General features: G+C 44.1%; 1 long non-coding RNA gene across 5 annotated transcripts in view; it reads left to right on the top strand.

The window, feature by feature from the left end:
• LOC144303182 (uncharacterized) overlaps positions 1-23492 on the top strand; it is a 28243-nt gene extending 4751 nt beyond the window's left edge. Inside the window, exons 2-6 of one of the 5 annotated variants that reach the window (XR_013370242.1) lie at positions 16140-16810; positions 20877-21056; positions 21512-21572; positions 22372-22618; positions 23223-23492. This is a non-coding gene — a long non-coding RNA (uncharacterized LOC144303182). Of the gene's footprint in view, positions 1-16139; positions 16811-20876; positions 21057-21511; positions 22619-23222 lie in introns of all 5 variants that reach the window. The other 4 variants (XR_013370241.1, XR_013370244.1, XR_013370240.1 and 1 more) reach the window with 4 other exon arrangements.
• Positions 23493-26528: the final 3036 nt, after the last annotated feature.

The raw sequence follows: 26528 nt of genomic DNA, 5'->3' as shown, positions 1-26528 counted from the left end.
ATGGGTCTGCCACCAAAGTAGGCATAATAGAAAAGAGAAAAGGAATAGAGGTTATAATCCAACAATTTGTCAGTAGAACAGAGCACCTGCAAGAGAATTTCACAGTAGAAGCTATTGGATGTCTATTCCCCACACACATACCCCTTTGGACTATGAAATCTTGGAAGCACAATCCGTATTCTATTAGGTATTTGGTACACCACCGGTATCGAACACACAAACTGGAATAAAATAGATGCTTAAGAGACGGCTAATGGATGCTGAATGAATCAGTGAATCAATAAGCAAATCTGCATATGAACCGGATGCATGATACAGGACACTCTCGAAGTCAAACAGAGGAATATATTCCCTACAGGCTAGTGAAGTAAGGAAATGCTGTAACATGGGGTGCCATAGATGGAAAGTGTCCCCCTAAAATTCATGTTGGAACCTAACCTCCAATATGATGGTAATTAAGAGTAGCACCTCTGAGCGTTGGTTAGATCATGAGAGCACAGCCTTCGTGAATAGGATTGGTGCCCTTATAGAAGAGACCCTTATAGAAGAGACCCTCTTGCTTCCACCATGTATGGGCCCCACAGGGGAAAGATAGAGGTTTCTGAATCTGAAGGAGGCTCTCACCAGACACCAAGTCAGCCAGCACCTTACCTTGGAGTGCTCAGGTTTCAGAACTGTGAGAAAGAAATGTGCGTTGTTTATAAGCCACCTAGGCTCTGGTATCTTTATTACATCAGCCCAAATGGCCCAAGACATGGGATTTACTCAGCTATTGGAAAACTAGGGATATTCTGGTAGGATAGAAAGAAGGCAGGAACCATATTGGAGTTGCTTTCCTGAGAAAGGATCCTTCAGCACTTTCTCCAAACACTCAGACACCAAGAGGTGATCTCATGAAGGTTACTGAGCTGGACTGAAATCCTGCTTCCTCATTGCCTAGCTGGGGGGTATCAGCAACTGATTTGATTTCTCTACTCCAATTTGTAATCAATATTCTAGGAGAACTAAGCCAACTTAATGAACTGTGATGATTTAATGGCTCATGAAACGGAAGGGCTTAGAGTAGTATTCGGCACAAGCAGGTGGTAGCTATTTTGGCAGAGACCAGCCAGCTTGCCAGCAGAGTCTGTTACCCCGTTTCAATTACATAGCGTTGTGACTGAAAAGAGGCTGTGTAGTCAGGGACCTTTCCTAGACTTCCTGCACCATAAGTGTCACCAAGTGACTCGTTCTTACCCACAGAATGTGAGCAGAAATGACATGGTTGCTTCCAGAATAGGGCATTTAAAAAAAAAAAAAAAAAGCACAAGTAGGGGCGGCTGGTGGCACAGTTTGTTAAGCATCCAACTCTTGGTTTCAGCTCAGGTCATGGATTTCAGGGTCATGAGATTGAGCCCCATGTCAGGCTCTGTGCTCGGAGTCTGCTTAAGATTCTGTTTCCCCCTCGCCCCCACCACACACGTGTTCTCTCTCTAAAATAAATAAATAGGGATCCCTGGGTGGCGCAGCGGTTTGGCGCCTGCCTTTGGCCCAGGGCGCGATCCTGGAGACCCGGGATCGAATCCCACGTCGGGCTCCCGGTGCATGGAGCCTGCTTCTGTCTCTGCCTCTCTCTCTCTCTGTGACTATCATAAATAAATAAAAATTACAAAAAAAAAAATAAGAGGAAAATCTTTAAAAAAATAAAAAATAAAATAAATAAATAAATCTTTAAAAAAAATAAAAAATAAAATAAATAAATAAATCTTTAAAAAAAAAAAAAAGCACATGTGTCTTCTCTGGGCTCCCTTTTATTCCTTCTTCTCTCAACTGACTGGGCCCTAAACAATTCATTAAAATATTCATTATGTAATGAGGCCTAGAATAATTTATCACTGATAAGAATTAGTGAAAACATGCCTTACCATTCTCATTAGACTCTTTTCTGAGTTTTCACCATGATGACCTTTACCTTCCATTGGAAATGGCCAGTAGGATAAAGCTTGGGTATCTTTCAGCTTTGCTTTCTTCCAGAGCAAGATGGGGCCCAAAGGCCACAAGGTGCACTTGTGTGCTTAAGTCTTCAAGTCAACACAATTACAGAAACATGTTCAGGGATCCTCATGTCAAGACAGCAGGAACTGTAGATCCTGTTCATGAAAAGAAGCCGTGCTTTGAAAACTCACTTTTCCCAAAACCTGCATTTGCTTTAACCAAAACATCTAATTTTGAAGCACCCTCCGAGAATGCTTATCACATTGCCAATCAAAAAAAAAATTGCCTCATGGGATTGGTAAGATCTTAGAGAATTCACGTGTGTTGGTTTGCTGGGGCTGCCATAAGGAAGGGCCACAGGCTAGGTGGCTTAAACAACAGAAATCTATTTCCCATAAGTCTGGTGACGAGAAGTCCAAGACCAAGGTGTCAGCGGGGTCAGTTTCATACTGAAATCTCCTTCCTGGGCGTGTGGATGGCCATCTCCTCCTTCCCATGGTCTTCCTTCTGTTAGTGTCTGTGTCCTAACTTATTTTCTTATAAGGACACCAGTCATATTGGATTAGGACTCACCCTAATGACCCCACTTTAACTTAATTATACCTTTAACGACCTGATCTCCAAACACAGTCACATTCTGAGTCACTCAGGGTCAAAACTTCAACATATGAATTTGGCAGCGCATAATTCAGTGCATAAAAGCATATGATCTAGCAATGGTCAAGTTCAAAAAATTGAAATACTGCCTCTATCAGAAAATGTTATCCTCCCCCAAACTGCCAGTATCCCTTCTAATAAGTTCCAGGTAGCAATGCACCTTATTTTTCTCCTGCAGCGTTAACTGGATGGAACTACCCTGGTCTCTCAGCGCTTCCAGTAACCAAACTTATTCTTTTCCTAATATATCGATGAAAAATGCTTTTGGGGTCACCTGGGTGGCTCAGTCAGTGAAGGGTCTACTTCTGGCTCAGGTTCTGATCCCAGGGTCCTGAGATCGAGTCCCACATTGGGCTCCCTGCTCGGTGGGGAGTCGGCTTCTCTCTCTCCCACTGCCCCTCCCCCTCCACTCATGCACTCTCTCTCTTGCTTTCTCTCTCTTAAATGAATAAATAAAATCTTTATTAAAAATTGCCTCTTTGGGCAGCCTGGGTGGCTCAGCAGTTTAGCGCCACCTTCAGCCCAGGTCGTGATCCTGGAGACCCAGGATCGAGTCCCACATCAGGCTCCCTGCCTGGAACCTCCCTCTGCCTGTGTCTCTGACACTCTCTCTGTCTCTCATGAATAATTAAATAAAATCTTTTTTAAAAAAATGGCCTCTTTGAGCCCCTTTTGGAAACTGGTTACAAATGATAGTCCAAGAGAAGGAAGAGTTTATTGGCTGGGCACAACCTTGGCATACAAATTCTTGGTGCTTTCTCTGGGTGTCACCTGTCACACATGACGTTAGTTTACTTTTATGCTTTAATGAAGAAGCAAGCTGTGCACATCATGGGGTTTCTTTGTTTTGTCCTGAAATCTCAGACAACCAACAGTCCTAGGAGGGCGGTCTGCTGCCCTGAAAACGGGCTCTTTCATTTGAGCTAGGTTTTGAATCACAGCCTCTTCAGGTGGTCTTAGCCAGGAGATGGAATACAAAGCTATCTTCTACACAGATGTTCCCTGGCTTACAACAGGATGAGTCTTGAAGGACTTGATTGAAATTTGGGTGGAAGTTACACCTTTTTATGAGAAAAGTAAATCATATTCCCAGAACAGTTGGAAGGGGTGGAGTTCATTTATGTCTTGGCTCGGCTGGCAGCTATCTGGGCACTTAAGTACGACATAAATCATTTAATTGGAAACTCTGTAGTCACCTTTATGGACGCTGCTGCTGGACAACTGTGGATTCCATCAGCCAACTTGCCACATTGGAAGAGGAGATGAGAATCACAAATTTGTGAAAACTTTCCAATGCTGGAGGAAGCGTTTCAGCAGGCTAAAGCTGAAAATGATAAAATCTAATCAACTTGTCAGAAGTCTGCAGACACTCAAAAATACTACAAAAGTCTACTGAAAATTACTTCTGTTAAGATGGAAAAATGATTCATGACTTTGCTTGAAAACATATATGGCATCAATGAGGAAAACTCTGGGAAGATAACCCTCATTGATTTGAGGAAAAAGGAAATGAAATCATGAACTCAACCTCAAAAGAAAGGGTCTTGGAAATATCTAGTGTTTTGTAAGACAAACCACCCTCACATAACAAAGAGCATAATGAAGAATCGTGACAATGAATACTCAGTTTGCCTCTTATTCCTTTATAATTTAGGGTTTTCAGCACTAATCCTATGAAAATAAAAGTCAAAATCAGGGGCACCTGGATGGCTTGGCTGACTCTTGGTTTCAGCTCAGGTCATGATCTCAGGGTTGTGAGATGGAGCCCTGCATTGGGCTCCACATTGGGCTGCGGAGCCCTGCTCTCTCCCACCCTGCCTCCCCCGACTGCACCCACACGCTGCTCTCTCTCTCTCCCTCAAAATAAATAAATAAATCTTTTAAAGACTCAAAATCAAATGGATATCAAGATACCTATACACTGGTACTTCAATCTTACCATCTCATTATAACCAAACCAAATCAAATTGATTTTAGGACAATTCTCAACTTTTTTCAGAAAGTAGAGAGATAATTTTTATATGCAAAAAACAAAAAAGAGTGAAAAATTATAATTCTTAAAAAAGATTGTTTCTCTTCTTCATTATGAAATAAATTTCCAGCCAATTGCTTTCATTGCACTAATATAAGTTGTGTTTTAGGAAGCAGAACCAGGCCCTAAGTAAACTGTAGGCTTGCATGCCTTTGGACTTCAGAGCAAACATGGACCATTACTTCTATGTGTCTCTTACCTTGAGGCTAGAATGTTTATTGCTATTGTCCTCTCTCTGTACCAGCAAAGTATCATGGGTATGTCAGGGGCAGACAGCTTGCCCTTAGTACCAACATTTTTAGCTTAAAAGAAACTACAGTCAAGTAACCAAATCCATGAAGCCGTATCTACACATGCACCTGATTTAAATAATAAGCTCCTTGATCTGGAGCCTGAACCTCAAGCCCAATGGAAAAACTGTGGGAGGGGTTTGGGAAGGGGTAAGCCTATTTTACAAGTGGAAGGATAAAAATAATTTGTGGCCAAAGGGCAGAATAGGGTAGTTTCAAAACATGCCAACATCTGTTGCCTTTATTCCCACGGGAGGAGCCATGCCTGGTTCTCTAAGGACGTTCACTCTGAAGGAAGCCAGCTACCATGTAAGAAGACCAGTTTCCCTGGGGCTGACCCTAAAGGCGGAAGGTAGGCATTCTAGAGGGCAGCCTCGCTGAACTCTCTGCCAACGGCCAGCAACAATGACCAGTCACGCAAGTAAGTCATCTTGGACTTCCGACCCTGGTAGGCGTTCTACTGTCCAATGAATGACTGCAACTACATGAAAGACTCAAGAAACAATATGACCCAGCCACGCCATCCTCAAATTCCTGAAGCCTCTGTCCCCTAGTCATTCATTAACTAATTATCTTAAGCCACTTAATTTTGGGGTAATTTTAAACAAAGCAATAGAAACTAGAACAGCAAACAGAAAATAACTGGGGCTAATTTCAAAGAAAAACAAGTTGATTGGGGCAGTAAATGTGGCTCATAGAGTCAAATGGGCAGAAGCCAAGGGATATTCTTGGAGGCAGGTATGAGAAACTATTTCACAATCTCATCTGAGTCCTTCAACTAGAATGAACGCGTTTAGCTTGGCTGCTATAACAAAATCCTCTTGACAGGGTGGTTCAGACAATGGACATTCATCTCTCAAAGTTCTGGAGGCTGGAAGTTCAAGGTCATGCTAACATGGCCAGTTTCTGGGGAGGGTCCACTTCTTCTCTTATAGATAAGTGTCTTTTCATTGCATCCTCACGTGAAGGAGTACAGAGAGAGGGAAGCAAGCTCTCTGGTATCTCTTCTTGGAAGGACACAACTCTCATCATGAGGCCTCCACCCTCATGACTTAATCAGCTCCCCAAGGCCCCATTTCCAAAGCCATCACTTGGGGGATTAGCATTACAACACATGAATTTGGGGAGGGGACAAAACATGAAGTCTGTGACAGATGATTACAAAAATAATTTTTCCCCATTTTTCCTCACCTGACTTGAGATTTAAAGTCCTCAATTGGCCTACCTTTTGGCCACTGTCAACAATTTGGACAGAACAAAGGCATACTATTTACATGTGTAATTCCACTGTGCCAGTTACCCGTTGCCATTAGAAGTTATAGAATAATGATAATAAACCAACGTGAGTCTCAGGGGCTTACAGCAATACATGTTTATTACACAAGCATCTAGAGTTAGCTCAGGGTCGGCTAGGAAGCTCTTCTTATCAGCTGAAATCGTTCACATGTCTACCATTAGCCCCTTGTTGGGTGGGCTTCAGCTTTACATGTCTTTTTTCTGCATTTCTCCTTTTCCATCAAGCTAGCCCAAACATTTTCTACATTTACACAGACTCAGGAGAAAAGGCAGAAATACTCAAAGTCTCTATGCCTAGGCCAGAACTGTCACACCTTCACCCCCACCACATTTTGGTGGGCAAACTCCTATTTAAGGGACAGAGAAAATGTAGTCCACCTTTTTTAGACAGGATCGGCTAAGTCGCATGTCACCTGGCAAACGGCGTGGTTACAGGGAGGGGGAAAAGCTGGGACCATCAGAGCGACCTTCACCAAGGCTATACACATCATGGGGAGGTGGGAGGAGAACTTACCAGAAGGCGTCCAAACTGCCAAAAGGACATTTAGGTTAATTCTGAGAAGCCAATTATAACAATAAATCTTATACAAAATATTAAAGGTGTAATGTGTGTGTGTTTAGATTTCTTTTCATCAGATTCTCATATTAATTTAAGAATCAAAAGAACACCATACAGGGACTCCTGGGAGGCTCAGCTGGGTAAGCATTGGACCCTTGACTTCAGCTCAGGGCCTGCCCCCGGGGTCCTGGATTCGAGCCCCATCAGGCTCCACACTCAGAGGGGAGTCTGCCTCAGATTTACTGCCTCTCCCTCTGCCCCCTCACCTCGGTCTCTCTAAATATATAAATAAAATCTTTAAAAAGAGAGAATATGACATACACATTGATCAGAACACACAGTGGCAGTTCAGTCCCAATATCGAGCTGTAAAAGCTTTGACATAGCTCTGCACATCCGGGCCTCAAACTCTTTGTCTGTAAGCTCTAGGTGTTCCCTAGCTACTTAGCATCTACGGAGTAGAGTCTCTCATTATTCTTCCATTCTTTTTTTTTTTTTTTTTTTAAGATTTTATTTATTTATTCCTGAGAGACACAGAGAGAGAGGCAGAGACACAGGCAGAGGGAGAAGCAGGCTCCTTGCAGGGAGCCCGATGCGGGACTTGATCCCGGGACCCTGGGGTTACCGCCTGGGCCCAAGGCAGATGCTCAACCACTGAGCCACCAGGTGTCTCTTATTCTTCCATTCTTAGAAAAGGACCCTGTGGACATATAATTTATTGAGATATTAGTTTGTGTTTAGTCCTCAAATGTTCAAAACTTCAGAGTAGCCAGATTAGAAGGGCAGACCCTGAGACTGGAGCCAGCCCAGTAAAACCTGCCTCGGCCATTTACTAGCTGGGTGACTCAGGCAATTTACTTGCCCTCCCTGGGCTGCAGTTCCCCTGCCCATAAAATGGGAACAGTAATAGTCGTATCCGCCCCTTGGGTTGTTGAAAGGCAGAAATCGTGACCAGCGCTGGAACTTTTTGTTCTAGCAACGTGTCATGGCTGTGATCCTGCACAGTCACCAGCCTCCTAGCGCTAGGACTGTGTCCTGCCTACCCTGCCTCTCGCCGTCCCCCGGGGTTGGTGACTCTGAACACCGCGAGGCCAAGGCCAGTACGTGGTGGCTGTGCTTGGTGGCAGAAGAGAGCAGCTGTGGGCGGGGACCTCACCCCACCTTCCAAATCTCGGGGGAGGGCATCGTGCTGGTGGCAATGAATTACATTCACAACTGCAGCTGCCACGGAGCCTACGAGATGCCCGGTTCTCTGTCTGCCTTTGCAGCCGCTGGGGTTGACAAAAGCCACCCCATGCTCATTTTTATGACACTGTCCACGGGAAGGGGAGGGGGGTGCAACCTTCTTTCCCTAGGGTGCTGATTACAGAAGCCGTGAAGGCAGGGGGAGGGTGAGATTTCCTAAGAGGAGAGGATGGCTTTCTGCGGACCCACGTGGAAGCACCGCCACCACCACCGCCACCTCAGAAACCAGAGTCAGGGCACACTCAGGTAGACGCCCCCTTATCTCTGAGAGACGCTAAGCATATTTCCCCAGAGGACTAACCTGCTACTAAAATCTTAGTATCCACCTTCAAAGACACTGTGAGAAATGCAGGAGATGATGGAGAGGAAAGCAGCTGTTGCCATAATGACAAAGCGACTGGGTTCCGTGGAGGATTCCTCTGAATTTCCAAGGGCAGGGGATGTGCCCTGTTCTCTGTTATCCCCACGCGTGGTGTCTGACCCAGGACTAGATGTCAATACATGTTTTTAGACTGTACCAACCAGAAACTGCAATTCCACTGCAAATGGGGATGCCCAGAAATCGGGGGATTAAGGAAGGGAAGAATGTAGAGAGAAAGAAATCCCTCTGCCAGAATCAGAGCAGAGAGGACGCCTATTTGGGCCTGCGGAGAACCGGACTTCATGGGAACCAGGGGGACTTAGCAGTCACCCCAACCAAGAGTGCCTTCTAAGGAAAAAAGATAATATTGCCTTTTCAGATTAAATCATGATTCAAAGCACTTAGGCTTCTTATTCTATGTCTACTTATGCATTCACTTATTTCATAAATTTCTCAACCCCAACTTCATAAGTGACAACCTTCAGAATTAACAGGACAGGTAAATCGGGCTCATTTTGCTGCTTTAAAAACTATTATTTTATCTACTTCTGAAACATAGTAAAGAATCTTCTTATGAGACTCAAGGCAATTCCCCTATTTTTATGTGTGTGTCCCCTAGAATCGGACAATGTGCCAAGTATGGGATGGTAAATGTAATAAAGCTAGTTTTTCCTGAACCTCTATTCCACCGCTCACTCCAGTAGGCTGTGTACACAGGTATCTTTAAAGAGACAGAGACTCCACACCAACCACCCGTGTTCACACCACTCTCCCAACAACAGCTGTCACCTGTCCCCTCTGAGCTGCAATGTTCTCACTTCTGAACCTTCCCATAGGACTCTTGTGATAACATACACGAAAGCAAAATGTGAAAAGTATAAAGCGCTTGCTGTATTGAGAAGTTTTAATACTGAGCAGTTTGAAGCATTTTAATTATTAAAACAGTCAATTGACATGCTGAGGCATAAATATTTCTAGAATACAAATTTGAAAAAAAAATTAAAAATTAAAAATTTAATGAAAAATTAAAAATTTTTGAATTAAAAATTAATTTCAAAAACAAATTTGAAAATCTGAAAATGACTTTCAGTTTGACGAATTTTCGAATATTTAATGTGGGAAATATCACGGACATGTCAGAGAATACACAAAAGGAAATTCGTATGATAAAATGTAAAATTGAAAATTAGGAACCTTTCCAGAATTTATACTTGAAGCCCAACGAGTCATGCTACAAATATCTTTTAAAATTAGCAACAGTTTCTAACAGTCTCTTTAAAGGTAAAGGTTTCTTCACAATAACTTTTATGGAAATTTTCACTTTGCTTAAGCTGATAAAGACTCAGATCAGATAGAAAAAGTATCTCTAGAGAAAGAAAATCAAATTACATGCATTATAAACTTTAGACTTGCAGACGGCAGATCAAATCTGGCTTGTCTACAACAATTACAAATCATGGAGTTGAATTTTGAATTATCAAAGTTTGACTTTAGTATCTCCTTAAAGTATTGCTTTAAAAAGAAAAGAAAGAAACAAAGAAAGAAATATCCACAAGAAATGATTCTGCAAAATACGACTTGTCAATCTCTGAATGCCAGACTCCATCCTGATTTTATCCAACAAATCTTCCTAGATTGTGATGCTTGCAGAAGAACTAATATCATTTGCATTGTCCAGGGTAGGTTTTCTTTTAGATGCAAAAGCGGCGACTTTAATGTGAAAGAGAAACAAAGAGTTTTGCTTATCATAACTCCAGTAACAACTGGTGACGAAAAAGCAAATGATTATTTAGTGAGAACTTCTAGCCATGGTCTAGAATATCAGAAAGTAAAGCTGAATTTAAGAATGTGTGTTGCTAGGGGATTACTGCCTCACCTCTGTTTTATTTTTATTTTGTCATAATTAACAATCCCACACGATTGCCTATTCTCTCTCCTCTTAAAATCTTCCTTTGCCACTTGCCATCACGTGAGATTGTCCTACCCCAAGAGTGTTGGTGAAACAGACCATCGTCTTCCTAGGGCTCCCTCTCTTGTTGTCTCTTTGTTTAAAGCATCTACCACCATAGGAAAAATTAAAATCTACGTGAGGATATTAGAAAGCTTTGAAATCTGTGCTCCCAGTTCCCGCTGAGCAGACATGCCTGGTTCCCACTTCCTCTGGTGCCCGGCTCCTCTCTTCAACCCTCCAACCCCAGGGTTGGCAGCAGCTTCCCACGACTGCAATTCTCGAGGTTCCCCTGTCTTCTGGTTGCACTTCCTAACGCTTTCATGACTACATGTAATAGACTCCTTTTATTAAATTAGCTAGCATGGCTTCTGCTGGCAGGTCAAATCCTCTCCAATAAGGGAGGATACGCTGGTGATTCTTTCTTCATCAAAGGTCTCAAACAAGGTCATTAAACTACAAGGTAGCAACATTTTCCATAGCTCCAGTTCTGGCGAAAGAGCCACTGCAAATTTCAGAAAAACTCTAAGAAGAAAGTCAGCGAGGGGCGGGTGGGGAGGGGGGGTTTACTTTCAGGAAGATCAAAAGACCCACAACTGGAGCTTCAAATTTCCCTTTGGGATGTGCTGGTATCAAAGAATTGCTTAGTTAACCAAACTCTCCAATAACCTCTCACTCTGTGATGTGTACGGTTTTATTTTCTTAATTTCATGTAATGTGATAAGAAAAGTAGTTCCAGGCTTCACTTCCATCCCTAGAATGGGAGAGCATGATTTCTAAATTCTTCCTACATAGCAGTTCTGGAGAACCCTCCATATTTAGATGGGGAGCTAGGAAAATATGTCATTATTTAGGGAGCTTTCGAGTTAGGCTTTCCCCAAAACCTGTCTTGGAGCTTCTCTGTTGAAGTCTACAGCAATTCAATCCATTTGTACCTCAGTTCCAGGTCCCTAGTACAGTCTATGATGGTTTCTTCTTGCCATACCCCATACCTAACCCATCAGCAAGTCCTCTCAACAAGATTTCTCACATCCCTTCTGTCCCAGCATAATCCAAGCCACCATCATCTCCTGCCTGGAAAATTGCAATAAACTCCAAAGCGGTCACTCTGCTTTATTTCTTACACTCCTATAACCTCTTCTTAACATAGCAGCTAGAAAGACCCTTCAACAGTATTACTCCTATTTGAAATCCTCAGGTAGTTCCCCAACATGCTCAGAGCAAAACCAAAGTCTTTATTATAAGATCCAGCATTTCCTACATAATCTGGACTCCCCTCTCCTTTCTGTCCTTACCTCCTACTCACTCTCCCTCTTTCTAATTCCATTACAGCAGCGTGGGTACCTTCACCGATCCTCAAACATGCAAGTAAGCACCACTCTCCCATAATTATTACCAGAACACTTCCAAAAAAAAAAAGCATCAAGATATAAAGAAATATAATTATTCATTAGAACATTAAAGTTATATGGAGAGAAAATTTCCAAATGTTCTTGATAGCTCTCTATCCCCAGCTTTGGAAAAGCTCAAACGCCTATAAAAAGTGGTCGCTGCTGGGTACAAGTGTTTCAAGCCTTCTGTCCAAGCTTTGCCTTCTGTGCCCTGGTCAGGACCCTGGTGCTTTATCTCAGTCTCTCTAAGTTTTATCTCCTCTGCTTTCATGACTCACTCCAGCTTGAGTTCAGCTCTGTGTGTCTGAATCTCAACTTGGCTTCTAGGTGTGTCTTTCATATTTCCCCTTGCTCCATAATTTGCTTCCTGAGGGCAGATCACACTCCCACCCCCATGCCCAATTCCAGCCATGTACATAACATGGCTAGGAGTCCAGACCCCCACTTTTTGAATGGAGATGACTATGCCATTGAATAGCCAAAATAAAGAGAACAAAAAAACAAAACAAAACAAAACAAAACAAAAAAACGGAAGGAAGGAAAATGAAAAGAGAAGATGCAAGAACAAAAAGAGAATAACAACAGAGGGAGAGAAGGAGGATGAAACACAGCAAAGACCTAGGAGACCTGCCTTTTTATGCCTGTAAGGCTACAGTTCCCAAATTCTAAAGCAACAAATTTGTGATACTAAATGTACTTTTCTTTATTATTCCATTAAACAATAGGCAAGGGTAGGTATGATAACAACCATAGTTTTAAAGTAGTGAGAGACAGGGGAGCCCAGGTGGCTTAGTCAGTAGAGCATGTGACTCTTCATCTCAGGGTTGTGAGTTCAAGCTCCACGTTGGGTGTGGAGCCCACTTTAAAAAAAAAAAAAAAAGTAAAATAATGAGAGACAAAGTATTTCAGAACCTCAATAGCTGTAATGTAACGTGAAAATAGCTGTGATTTCTACAGATGATAAGGTCATATTAATGTTAATACGTAATAATAGTGTTATATTAATATTAGATGACACGGTCTGCTAACATGGTAGATGGATGTTGCCTAAATTCAAAATGAAAAACTGGTTTTAGTCAGAGATCAGTGAGATTAAAGACACAATATTATTGCCATCCAAGTTCCTACTACCTCAGTAGGCTATTCAAGAATCCTTTGGGAGTCCACAGACCCCATAATCAGAGCCCCTATGAAAAATATATAAACCAAGGAATGAAAGAAAATTGCTTCTGTATGTCTCACACTGAAACTAATTGGAAAAAAATGTCAATGAGGATATTTGTTTCAAGAGTTTCCTTTATGGTCCTATACCCAACATTCCAAAACTTCACTCTTCCCTAAAAAGAAAAGCAAGACAACTTTGCTACTGATGGACAACTCAGTTCAGTTACTTTGAGGCTACAAGGCTAAACTATGGTCAGTTACAGATTACACAGCACTTGTCATTTTGAGTGGTTTGGGTTTGATTCTTACTTGCTTGCTATAATCTGTGAAATGGGAACAAGACACCTGCCTCAGGGTACTTGCTGCTCCTGATACATAGTAAATGAATCCTCAACAAAGGTCAGTTCCCCTTCCTTTTCATTCCCTGAACATCAGTGAGATTTGAACCCCCATGAGATCTCTGGACCACCCAAGTTTCTAACAACATTTATGCCCCCTAGTCAGAGGATGAACTGATTGAAGTAGATCCATCTTTAGGACTTAAAAAATATTAAAGCATAAGGCTTTAGCGATCTCAGATAGCACCAGACATTTAATTCCTAAATGCTGACATTTTATCTTATTGGAGAAGTGAATTTTTATAGGGTTCATTTTTTTTCTGAATAGAAAATTATGTTTGAATTTTTAATATGAATTACTTATATCCAAAGAGATCTTTAAAAATGCTGACAAGAGATTCTAGAAACACTTAAATTCCAAGGCTGAACCCATTCCAGCATGCATTAAAATAATGGTGGAAAGAGATGAACTGGGAGGACCACTTTCTTCTGTCTGGAATTGTGCACAATCCTTTTGAAGTCAGGAGTGGGGAATAAGCTCAGGGGCTTTAGGATAATTCTCAATTTGGCAAGGGAATTTCCTTGAGGCAGGAAACACTAGCCCAAACTGTATTAATGTATTTATGAAAGTAGTTACATCATTGCGGTTTGGGGAATGATTTTAAAGCTTAGCAAAATGTGAAATTAATTTTTGATTTCCTTGTTCCAGATTCCTCTTCAAATCCCTGCTCTGTTCATTGTTTTAAAAAATATCTGCACTTCCTTTCATTGGAAGCACATTCTTTTTATTCCCCAAATATTTGCTGTTTGCTCGAATTTAAATTAATTCTTTCAAGTGTTTTGCAAGTCCCCCACCCCCGTGTGTCAGACACTGTGTCAAGAACTTGGAATACAAAGTGGATTAAGAGATGGTCATTCCCATCAGTGGATTTAATCATGCAGATGGCCCGCCTCAGAATGAATTGCAATGGGTCCCTGGATATGTCAAAGAGATAACGGCGCTCCCATGTTTATTGCAGCATTATTCATAGTAGCCAAGACATGGAAACAACCAAAGTATCTGTCAACAGATGAGAGGATAAAGATGTCTCTGTGTGTATATACATATATATACACACACACAGACATGTACATAAAATGGAATGTTAGTCATGAGGAAGAAAATCCTGTCATTTGCAAATCATAGATGGAACTTGAGGGCATTATGCTAAGTGAGAGAAGCCAGAGAAAGACAAACACTGTATTTTATCACTTAAATGTGGAATCTAAAAAAGCCAAATTTATAAAATCAGAGAGTAGAATGGTGGTACCAGAGATTGGGGTTTAGGGAGATTGGGGAGTGGTCAGACACTTGCAAGGGTACCAGTTTACAAGCAGTAGGTAAGTCAGTCCTGGGGATCTAATTCAGAGATAGTGATTGTCATTGATGATTCTGCATTATAAACCTCAAAGCTGCTAAGAGACTAGATCTTGATAGTTCTCATCACCAAAAAAGGGTCAATTATGTGCCAGAAGTAGCTAATGCTACAGTGGTAAGATCTGCGATATATAAACGTATCAAATCAACCCGCTGTATTCCTTTAACCTACATGTTACGCACATACCTAAATGTTGTATGCCAATTATATCTCACTAAATATAATTATTAACAGAAGTGTTTACCTAAAAAAAAAAAAAAAAAGAGAGAGATCCATGGACTGGTGAATGGATAAAGAAAATGTGATATATATATATATATATATATATCACACACACACACACACAATGAAATATTATGCAGCCTTAAAAAGAAGAAAATCCTATCACATGTTACAACATAGATGACCCTTGAGGGCATGATGCTAAGTGAAATAAGCCAGTCACAAAATCACAAATACTGCATGATTCCCCTCTTATAAAGTATCCAAACCAGGCAAAATGATAGAAACAAAGAGAAAGATGGTTGCAGAGGCTTCAGGAAGGGAAAATGGGGAGTAGTTGTTCATCGGGTAGAGAGAGAGCTTCTCTCCTGTGGGGAGGGAGGGACCTGTGAACCTGCTGCACAAGGGTGTGCATGTATGTGGTTCATGATCTTGTACTGCACAACTGGAAATTGTTGGGTGATTTCATGCGGTGTTTATTTCCTGCTACAATAAAAAAGAAGTCATTGCAATTGAGAAGGCTGCACTGCTAGAGAAGGGCTGAGGATACAGGCTGGGGTGTCGGCCCCATGGAGGGAGCAGGAGGTGCTATCCAGGAGGTCAATCAGGGAGGGCTTCCCACGGGACGAACACTTAGGATGGACCGCGACTGATCAGTAGAAGATTGCCAGGCATGAAGATGGGAAGGGGACAGGCCCAGGCGAAGTGAAAAATGCAGGAAGCAGTGAGGACCTTGGGGCCCCTATCAGGGGTTCCAGAGGGCAGGTACAGAGTGCCAGGTGCTGCTAAAGAGGGGGTCTGCTGAGTTGGATAAGAGGCAGGTGTGGGGCCAGGTGCACAGGGCAGAGACATTCTAATTGAAAATATTATGGACGAGAGAGCTCACCCCTGGTGTCTTAGCTCAGACTGCGGAAACAGAATACCACAGAGCAGGGGGCTCGCACAACAGGCATTTATTTTTCATGGTTCCAGGGACTGAGAAGTCTAAGATCAAGGTGTCAGAGGTTGGGCGCCTGCTGTACACACACGGCAGAGAGAACCGGGTTCTGTTTCTCTCTTCCTCCTCTTTGAAGGACACTAATACCATCATGAGGGCCCCATCCTCAGGACCTCATCGACGGCTAAGCTACCTCCCAAAGGCCCTGCCTCCAAATGCATCACACTGGAGGGCAGGGCTTCAACATATAAATTTGTGGGGCGGAGGGACACGGACATTCAACCTGTAACTCTCGGCTTCACCAACAGCAGGGAGCTGATGCGGTAAATCTACAGGCAAGACCACAAACCACACACTGCAGAAGAGCAGCAGAGCATCGCTCCCAGGTCTGTGACCCAGACACTGCAGGACCCGAAGGGCACCGGAGATACCAGTGTTGCACAGCACTTAGGAGCTAGGGCTCCAGATTCTTCTGCCTGAGGGAGGGCTCAGTCCTGGCTCCCTGGCCTTGAGAAATTCGTGGAATGCCTCGGACCCTCAGGTTCCTCCTCTCTGACATGGGGATGAAAATAATTCTACCTACCTCGTAAGGAATCTTGGAAGACCTAAATAAGAAATGCTCAGCCCAGTGCCTGGTGGAAAATAGACACTCAGTAATCATCACTGTGGTTGCTTTTATTATTATCTAACCCATAAATTACAAGCCACTCAAGGAAAACCACTCAAGGAGATGGTTTTGACCTTGTAAGTATGAGAGATACTTGGTACCAATCAGGTTTTCGAAGCTCTCAATGAAGAAAACCCAAACACCGCATTAGAGCACACACATCCCCAAACAAACTTCTGAGCAGGAAAATGAAGTCAACCCCCCCTCGTGTGAGCTGCCTCAATAAAGTGCTTATTTGTATAAATGTTCACACAGTTAGGCTAACAGACGTGAAGGAAAAACATCCACTAAAATGTTAAGACAAAACACAAGGTAAGTGTCACCACTGTTTAGAGCTTTTAAATATTTAGTAGTTCATCCAGTTCATTTTCGTTTGTTTTTTTAACTGGCACAATTTTATTTTCCCCTCCTTCCATAAAACATATCCAAGAAATGCATTATCCAAAGTAATTTCATTACCGGAAGAATATTCATTAAGATGTTTGTGAAGTCCCGTGGTTTTTATATAATTTGCACTTGGTTCAACACCTTCCAGGACTAACGTGTCTCCAATTTCAGAGCAGTAAACATCCCCAAACCCATTCTGACCCGTGTTTCTTTTGGATGCGTAATGCTCCTCGATGGGCAAGAGGTCTATTGTCCCAGCCCAATCTGAGATCCAGACAAGCTGGGCTCACCCAACCCGTGCTCAAAAACCAATCCCACCTCCCCCCAATGCTTCGGGGCCAAATCATAAGGTGAAGACAGAGTTTAGGATAAAGAGGAACAAGAGTTTCATTGCTTTGCTGGGCAAAGGAGGCTCCCATAGGCTCTGGCCTTGGAAAAACTGCAAGCCCCCCTCTCGGTCCCCCTGCCTCCAGCCTCCTCCCCCTAGGAAGAGACTGGGGGGTTTTATAGGGAAATACGGGATCTAGCTTGTTTGGACAGGAATTGTGTACTTGTGGGATCCCCGTGTGGCTCAGTGGTTTAGCGCCTGCCTTCCACCCAGGGCGTGATCCTGGAGACCCAGGATCAAGTCCCACGTCGGGCTCCCTGCATGGAGCCTGCTTCTCCCTCTGCCTGTGTCTCTGCCACTCTCTCTGCATCTCTCATGAATAAATAAATCTTTTTTTTTTTTTTTTAAAGGAATTGTGTAACTTGCCACCTGCTTCCTTTGTCTTGTCTTCAGGGTGATACCTAGCTCCTGAAACAAAAGGCTGAGAAGGGAGGAGGGGAGGCTTGCAGAAGAGAGGAAAAGAAAGAAAGAAAGAAAAAAAAAGAAAAAAGAAAGCAAGAAAGAAAAAAAGAGAAAGAAAGAAAGAAAGCAAGAAAGAAAGAAAGAAAGAAAGAAAGAAGGAAGGAAGGAAGGAAGGAAGGAAGGAAGGAAGAAAGAAAGAAAGAAAGAAAGAAAGAAAGAAAGAAAGAAAGAAAGAAAGAAAGAAAGAAAGAAAAGAAAGAGAAAAAAAAGAAGACAGGAAAATAATTACTTTAGAATTGAGCTTCCCTGAAGCATGAGTGATTTTTGTTTATGTTTTTAAGTGATTCCATTTCCCCACTTTCACGCCTTCCCTTTCTTTTTTATAAGATTTTATTTATTCATTCATGAGAGGCAGAGGCAGAGGCAGAAGCAGGCTCCCTGCGGGGAACTCGATCCCAGGACCCCGAGATCATGACCTGAACCAAAGGCAGACGCTCAACCACTGAGCCACCCAGGTGCCCCCGAGCCTTCCATCTCTATGGGAGGGGGTGTCCTACTTGTCCGGCAGACTTCTACAGGCCAGGGGCATCATCGAGGGATTTTTACTATGGAAGCCTTGTACTTGTTTTTCACAATTACCCGAACTCTAAAGGTAGATAGACTGTGTTTGCAGACATAAGGCACACACCAAACGATGACCTTTAGCAGCGCGTACACTCCTGGGGCCAATAACAAAAGAGTTTGAACAAAACAAACAAACAAAAAATGCCCAAGAAGATGGATTTAAGTCCATCTGAGATCCATGAGAAAAGACCTGAGAGCCAGTCAGTGAGACCTGTGCCCATTCCCTCCAAAGGAGAAGTTTGGTGACTTAGAGATTGTTGCAACCAGGTGCCCTGTTGCCAATTTTTTTCTGCACTACTCTCAAAGCAGCAAGAGATATTTGTATGTGTACAGTAGGATGTATTTGCAATGGCACAGATATCCTCTTGCTTGGCCAACATATAATCTAAGGCCACAAGATTCTGAGTTGCTTTTATGAGGATAATGGATTTTTCTGACCCTACACATCACTGCTTGGGATTGGGAAAACCTCAGTAGTAGGTCGGTGTCCATTATGGACTTGGGAAAAATTCTTTACTGGATGTATGAATGGGTCATGGCCATCCAGAATAGACTCTGCCCTTGGAAGGCAAATCACTCAACGACCTGTGTAGATGAGCCAAGGTCTGAGCAATGTGAACTAGGACATTATCTCTCCATCCCACAGGGAAGGCCAGTATAAGGCAAAGCATAAATAACATTGCACACTCATTTTTCTTTTTTCTTAAATATGTATCTTGAATCTCCTAAAGGTTGAATTTCCCTTTGGGATTGGTCATCTGACTTAATATTTGGTGTAGGACACTTAAGTATGGTGCACCCAAGGTGTAATTCCTGACAATTTGAGGGATATTTGACAATATCCCAACTGTTGAGGGACAGTTTGGGTTATCAAGAGAACACTCTAAGGTCCTTTTCACTTCTCTTCCAACTGTTAATATGGGCCCTCTTCTTTCTAAGTCTTGAGTAGCACCTTAGTGGCCAGCCTTAAAAGGGTACAGTCGTGCTTCCAGTTGAGGTGGTTTTCTGAGAAAAACAAACTCATGAATAGTTAAGAACTGATTCAACTATCAAACATTCTGCCTTAGTTTCATTTTCTGAACCTAATGCATATCCTCTCCCCTATCTTGGAGAGCTAGGAATGGTCTACCATACGGAATTTCACAAGGGCTTCATTGGAGCCCACCTCTGGGACCACCCCAATGCAGAGAAGGGCAATTGGTAGGACCTGATCCCATTTCAGGGGTGTTTCCTGGCATGGTTTTGCAACTGTCCTTCTTAAAGTAGGATTCATTTTCCCTATTTTTCCCGTAGACTGGGGTCTCCATGGTGCATGTAATTTCCATTTCATACCCAAGGCCTTCTTCCCTTGTTGAGTTGCTCCTGCAATGAAAGAGGGTCCATTATCACTCCGGAGAGAAGGAGAGTCCATACCTGGGTATTATGTCCTAGAGGGCTATCAATTCAGCCTTTCATGCTGATGTGCCCAAGGGAAGTGCTCTTGCTCCCATAACTCGCTAGCCACTCCTCACAGCATATCCTGCTCAGCACTGTCCGTGATCAAGAAAGCGACTGCCATCGGTGAACAAGCTCCAATCAGCCTGTGCCAATCGCTGGTCAGATAAATCAAGCCCACTGGAGTAGACAGTTTCAAACTTCCAAACAATTACGAAAGACAGAGACTCATTTGAAGGAGAAAGCAGCAGACTGTCCAGATTTGAAGAGCTCTCGGTGACATCTGGGTGATCCGAAAGAGGGGCTTGCTCTTTTCCCATTTGGCCTGTGGCCAACCGATAGCCCCTCCCCTCTTTTGCTCTTATAAAACTGATACTTGGGGAGGCACATATATAACATTGGGCTGAACTAATGCGAATTTTTGAAGCCCTGAGGGGACACAGTCCAACAATGCTGGGTGATAACCCCCCATCTCTGGGTCTTGCCATTCAAAACTGAACACAATTGAGACTTGTCTTCAAAAGGAATACGAAGGAAGGCATCCACCTTTTATTTTTTTAAAGATTCCATTTATTTATTCATGAGAGACACACACAGAGAGAGAGAGAGAGACAGAGACACAGGCAGAGGGAGAAGCAGGCTCCATGCAGGGAGCCCGATGGGGGACTCAATCCCAGGACTCCAGGATCACACAGTGTCTGAGCCGAAGGCAGACACTCAACCACTGAGCCACCCAGACACGCCAAGAAAGCATCCATCTCTGAAGTCCAACACTGTAAACCATCCACAGTCTCCTGGCATAGCCAGAAGTCAATAGAGTATATGGTGTGAATCCTGTAGGATGGATATCCTGTACTATCTCGTGGATAAGCCCTTAAATCTTAAATGAAGTGATACTCCTCCGAATGGGGCCTCCTCACTGGTAGAATGGGAGTGGTACAGGGAGACTGACGGGGATGAATCAGTCCACGTTGTGAAAACCGATTGAGAATCTGTTTCATGGCTTCTATTGTTCCCTACTTTAAAGGAAACTCTAACACAAGGCCATTTAGCTCTTTCTTTTAACAAAACTACTGTTGGGGTGGCTGACTGGGCTTGCCCAGATATCCCATCTGCCTAAACACTGGTACTCACTTGTTCTAGATCTCAGGTGGTCCTCGACCTTCTTCCTTTGTCTTCTTCACTCAGCAGCAGTAGCTGGAGCCATAAGGCATTTTCACATGGAACTTAGAGCCACCATTGGCATTTCTCAGCTGAGAAAAGTTATTTGAGCAGCTAATTTGCATACAAGATCTTGCCCCAAAAGAGGAATTGGATAGTCAGGTATGTATTAAAAAAAAGCTATGACCCAACTTCTGTTCACCTAAATTTATATTCCAGTGGTTTTAACAGAGAGCTGGCCAGCGACATCTGCCACAGACAAGGTCAAGGGCTTAATGAAGCCAGTTTACTATTTATTACCAAGTAGCTTACTCTGGTATCCACCAAGATGTTCACTAACCAGGACCCCATTTGCTATTGCACCAGGGCTTCTGTAGGGCCATGCTTGTGGAGGCCATTGACCTGGTTGGAAGCCCCAGGTCCCTTCATCCACTATCCTTGTCCCATCCTTCACTTTGAGTGACCATCTGTTTCCCAGACCTTTCAGCCTGGCCTTCCATTTCCAGTCTAGAAAACTTCGGGCAACCTCACTTCCAACGCCCTTCTTCTTTATAATTGGTCTTTGCTCAACCTGAGATGTCCTGACTTGCCCTTTGTGTTGATGTCTCCTTTACCAGGTGTCAGAAGCAAAACCTGAATCAGCTTCGCCTTTTGTTCTTCCTCAGCATTCTAAGTCTTGTAAGCAATCTGCACCAAATGGGCCAAACTCAGAGTCACGGCACCCTCCACTTTAATAGCTTTTGCCTGGTGTCAGGAGCACTCTGCCTAATGAAGGACATATTGATCAGCTATGTATTCTCAAGGGCCTTGGTGTCTAAATTGGTGTGTTCAGCTATTTTTTTTTCCCTAGGGTCATCTTAACATGAAGGGTTTTGAGATTTCCAATTTAATGAATCCAAGGTAGAAAATGGACTATAGGTCCAATAATAAGCAGCCAGCTGGACTTGTCCATTCACTCCAACAGGCAGTTGGCACACCAAAAATTGCCTTACCCCTACATCAGGTGGGCCCCATCTGAATTGGGTGCCCTGTTGGGTCTTTAATGGGGAGACCCATTCCCATTTGTAGAGTCATAACTTGGGGGTCTCTCTTATTGATTGCACCCTCCCTTCCACTCCTCGACCTTGCAACAAAGGACAGAGATGTTCCAGAGAAACAGTATTTTTTTTTTATGATTTTATTTATTTGAGAAAGCACAAGAGAGTGAAATAGCAGAAGGAGGGCAGAGGGAGAAACAGACTCCTAGCTGAGCAGGGAGCCCTAAGACCCTGAGGTCATGACCTAAGCCAAAGGCAGATGCTTAACTGACCAAGCCACCCAGGAGTCCCCAGAGAAACAGTCTCAAACCTAGTATTTTTTCTCCCTGTGGCAGAGGAAGGGCTGCTCGGGGTGATGGTACAGAGGCCTGACCACAATTTGGATTAAAAGGGTTCATTACACTCAAAGTCAACATGTCTTCATTTGCTTTGTCTTCCAGGGTTCAAGAATCATCAAACAGTGGAGATTGCTTCTCCCAAACTATAAGCAAGATTCAGTACACGCACCGGGGGACTTTCCCAATTATGGCAGAGGAATCTCAATGCTCTCCTTTCACTATGTTCCTTCTTTCTTGAAAGACATTCCCTGTGACTCAGCATCTGGGCAGCCACAAGGCCTAGAACAGGGAGGTCCTCGAGGTCAAACAGACATCAGCAGGTGCCTCCCAGGGGCTCCTCCAAGTCCTGGTTAGTTTCCCACCAGAGGTCAAACTGGGAAACCATCCACCCCACTGGGAAACCATATGCCCCACTGGGAAACCCAACCACCAGCAATCTGGCCTCCACAGCGCGTTTTCCACCCTAGGCCGTGCCCAAGGGAGAGCTGGCGCAGAAACCACCCTGGGAGCCTCTGCTCAAGCCACAGAGTCTCGATGGGGGATCGTGCACAGGGTCCCTTGGTCGCCAAACTTTGCTCCAGAGCCAAAACAGACTCAAAGACAGTTTGGGATAAAGAGGAACAAAGAGCTTTGTTATTTTGCCAGGCAAAGGAGGCTGCAGCCCACTCTGGCCTTCAAAGCTCTGCAAGCCCTTCCCCCTCAAGAAGGGGCTGGGGGTCGGGGGGCGGGGGGTGCTTTATGGGAAAATACAGATCTAGCTGGTTTTGACAGGAATTGTGCACTTGCTGCCAGCCTCTTTTGTCATGTCTTTAGGATGGTATCAGGTTCCTGAAACAAAAGGCTAAGAAGGGAGGCGGGGAGGTTTGCAGAAGAGAGAAAAGAGGTTACTTAACGGAGCTTCGTGAAGCCTTAGTGCAGCCATTTTGATTTCTGTTCAATTTTACATTTTTAAGTGTTTTCAAAACCAGATACACTGAGAAGCTGCTCCCAACATGGGCATCCTGAGGACGGCCTCATCCCTCCACACTCCCTACTAGGAGATACCAGAGCAGAAGGAGGCTTTACGAATCCCTTTGGCCAAAGAGAAGTGGGAGTGCAGACAGAGGAAGTGATTGCCCAAAGGCACACAACCTCTGCGGAGGCCCGGATGACTCCCCGCCACCCACCCTCTCTATGCTGCAACTCTATCACCAGCACCTTTTCCCCCAGCAATAAAGCAAAAATGCCTCTTTATATCCCTTTTTTTTTTCTTTTTTTTAAAGACCTTATTTATTCATGAGAGACAGAGAAAGAGGCTGACACAGGCAGAGGGAAGAGCAGGCTTCATGCAGGGAGCCCGATGTGGGACCCGATCCCAGGTCTCCAGGATCACGCCCTGGGCTGAAGGCAGGTGCTAAACCTCTGAACCACCCGGGGATCCCTACATCCCCCGTTCCTCCCAAAATCAGACAGCACGTTACACGAGGTTGGGGATAAACCAGGGTGGTAGAGGGGGTGAGCCCTGAGCTGCCATGCAGGCCAGCCTTTGGGGGCAGCATTCGAGGGCGGTTGACCACCCAGGCTCCCCAACCTATCATCCCACTCCCTGAATTCCTAACCTCTGGCCTAGTCTCCTCGTTCTTGAGAACAACAGTGTGATACCAGTTTCTTGATGGAAATGGCGTATGGTTTTAAGACAATGCTGCACATCAAACATCATCACGCAGGCCGATGTGAGTGTTATCGACCATACCCAGGGAAGGGCTGCTGGGGGCAGGAGAGGTAGCGGCCAGGGTAGTAGTTGTGGCGATGCTAGTACTCATCACAACGGTGGAGACAGCAGCAGTAGCCACGGTCCCAGAAGAGATGGTGGCCATAGCAGTAGCAACAGTCAGAGCAGGAACAAAAATGTTGTTCTTAGCAGGGCTGACGGCTCTCGGGAGCTCCAGCCAAAGGAGAGGGGGTGAAGCGAGAAGACCTGCATACCATGGCTCGTACAGAGCACACATCCCTGCCCACGAATGGACGGGGGTAGAGGCACCAAGGTAATACCAACTGGGTACAAAAGCCACTCACAACAGAACGTGTGCCCTCTGCGGGGGGCGGTGAAGAAAGCTCACCGTCACAGGCCTGCTGCTGGGGCACTCTGCCGAATTAGCCATTTCCAGAAGTCCACCGAACTTCTGATTTACAAACTTCCTTTCCAGTGTCTGGTGTGAGACGTTGCTCAGGACTTCAAAACAGATGCACTTCCAGGGTACGGAAGTGAGGCAAGCCAGGCCCACCCGGTGCGCCTTTCTAAGACACCGTTAGCTGGAACCCAGCGGGTAGCTACTGGGCTAAGAGGGCTGCAAGCGGGCGTTAGCAGAAGGGGAGACGGGGAAGGAACTGAGGCAGGAAGGAATGTTTCCCAGAACAAGCAGCTCCTACCAAGGAGACCTACGGCCGGGTGTGCAGCGGACACTCCCTTGGGGGTGCCGGCTTGAGCTGGACTGGAGCTGGGGACCCATGTGGAAGCCCCCAGAGTTGCCCTAAAGTTTCCTTTAGTCCATTCTAATACTAAGATCTCCTCCTCCTATGGTTGGGATTCTCTAGCTACTTTTTGAACGTATAATGTATGCACGGGCATGGTTTTTTTGTTGTTGTTGTAGTTTTTTAAGACTTTTATTTTATTTATTCATGAGAGACACAGAGAGAGAGAGGCAGAGACACAGGCAGAGGGAGAAGCAGGCTCCATGCAGGGAGCCCGATGGGGGACTCGATCTCAGAACCCCGGGGTCACGCCCTGAGCCAAAGGCAGGCCCTCAGCCACTGAGCCCCCCAGGTGCCCCTGGCATGTTGACATATTAATCATTCAGTTAAACTGAAGAGCCTAAGTAACAAAATGTGAGTTCCCGAATGGATCAAGCTCCCTCCCCCATTCCTCACCTTGTGTTCAATTTAATGTACCTCACTCAGGGAACCCCTGGAGCTCAGTTATAGGACGTGTGCACCACTTACGCTAAACCCATAACAGCTGTGCCAGAAGATGCTCAGCTCAGGTGCTGCATGTGGGGAGAACATGCTTAAGAATCCATAGGATGGGAAAACACTTCCTTCTTAAAAAAAAAAAAAAAAAAAAATTCTTCTTAGCATTATAGATAGTTCTGAATGTTAAGTATTTTTTTCCATGGGGGTCAACAGGTACTTAAGCAGGGGCACCTGGGTGGTTCAGGGGGCTAAGAGTCCAACTCTTGATTTTGGCTCAGGCCGTGATCTCAGGGTTGTGGGATGGAGCTCAAAACTCCAGCGCCGGGTGTGGGGTCTAGTTAAGATTCTCTCCCTCTGCCTCCACCCCTCCCCGCCATGCACATGCCAGTATGCTCTCTCTAATAAATAAATCCTAAAAAAAAAAAAAAAAAAAAATACCTAAGCATTTGATTGCAGGAAAAATAGGGGACAGAAATCAGGTATTGGCGGTTTTTTCCATTTTCATTTCTGAGTGAATTTTTAAAATAAATGCAGGGACATAAAGCATTGAAGCAAGTTGCAATATGTTTCAGTAAACAAGCTCAGCAGTTCAGCTTTATAACAATTATAAATAAACCTGTTACATTTTTCTGGACAATGCCGGCATTTGGATTTCTTTAAAAACCAGTAAATTTCCTACTGCTAGCAAACAAAACCAAAAAGAAAACAAAAACCCTGGCTTTGGTACCAGGGTACCTGGATTTGATACCTACTTCCACTGCATACTGGCTTAGGTAATTTTTGGCTGATTAGCTAATTTCCCCAGGTTTTCTATCCCTCATCTGTAATACGGTAATAATGAAAGTGTAGCATTTTTAACTGGTAACAAATGATTTGACATCGTTCCTATCAACAGGTGGAGTCCATGTTCCCTCCCTTGGAGTCTGGCAAGGCCTCTGCTTCCCCCCCGCCCCAACCCCCAGGTCCCATGGACACCACTGTTTTCCCAGATCATTTCATAAAAGGCTATATAGTTCCCACCTCCTTGCCCGGATCACTGAGTGCTATGTGAGAGGTGCAACTTCCCCTCCAAATCCACCGATCCTCTATGAGGTAGAGAACAAATGTTTGTTTAAGGAAATGGTGGCACGTGACCATTCCCACCTTAGAAACCTTCCTTTCAGAACAAATGGGTCACCATGTTCTCCTCCTGACGTCTGGGGATGGGGATGAGATGAATCTACTTTAATAATAAGGACAGAGAGCAGAAAGTAGACCAAACTCCCACTGACAATCTCAGAGGTCCAGGTCTCTAGATGAGACAATAACTT

Source organism: Canis aureus, chromosome 2, assembly GCF_053574225.1.
Source record: "Canis aureus isolate CA01 chromosome 2, VMU_Caureus_v.1.0, whole genome shotgun sequence".
In the NCBI taxonomy this organism is placed as follows: domain Eukaryota; kingdom Metazoa; phylum Chordata; class Mammalia; order Carnivora; family Canidae; genus Canis; species Canis aureus.
The sequence above is the reverse complement of the archived record's forward strand: the minus strand, read 5'-3'. Positions and strand labels throughout refer to the sequence as shown.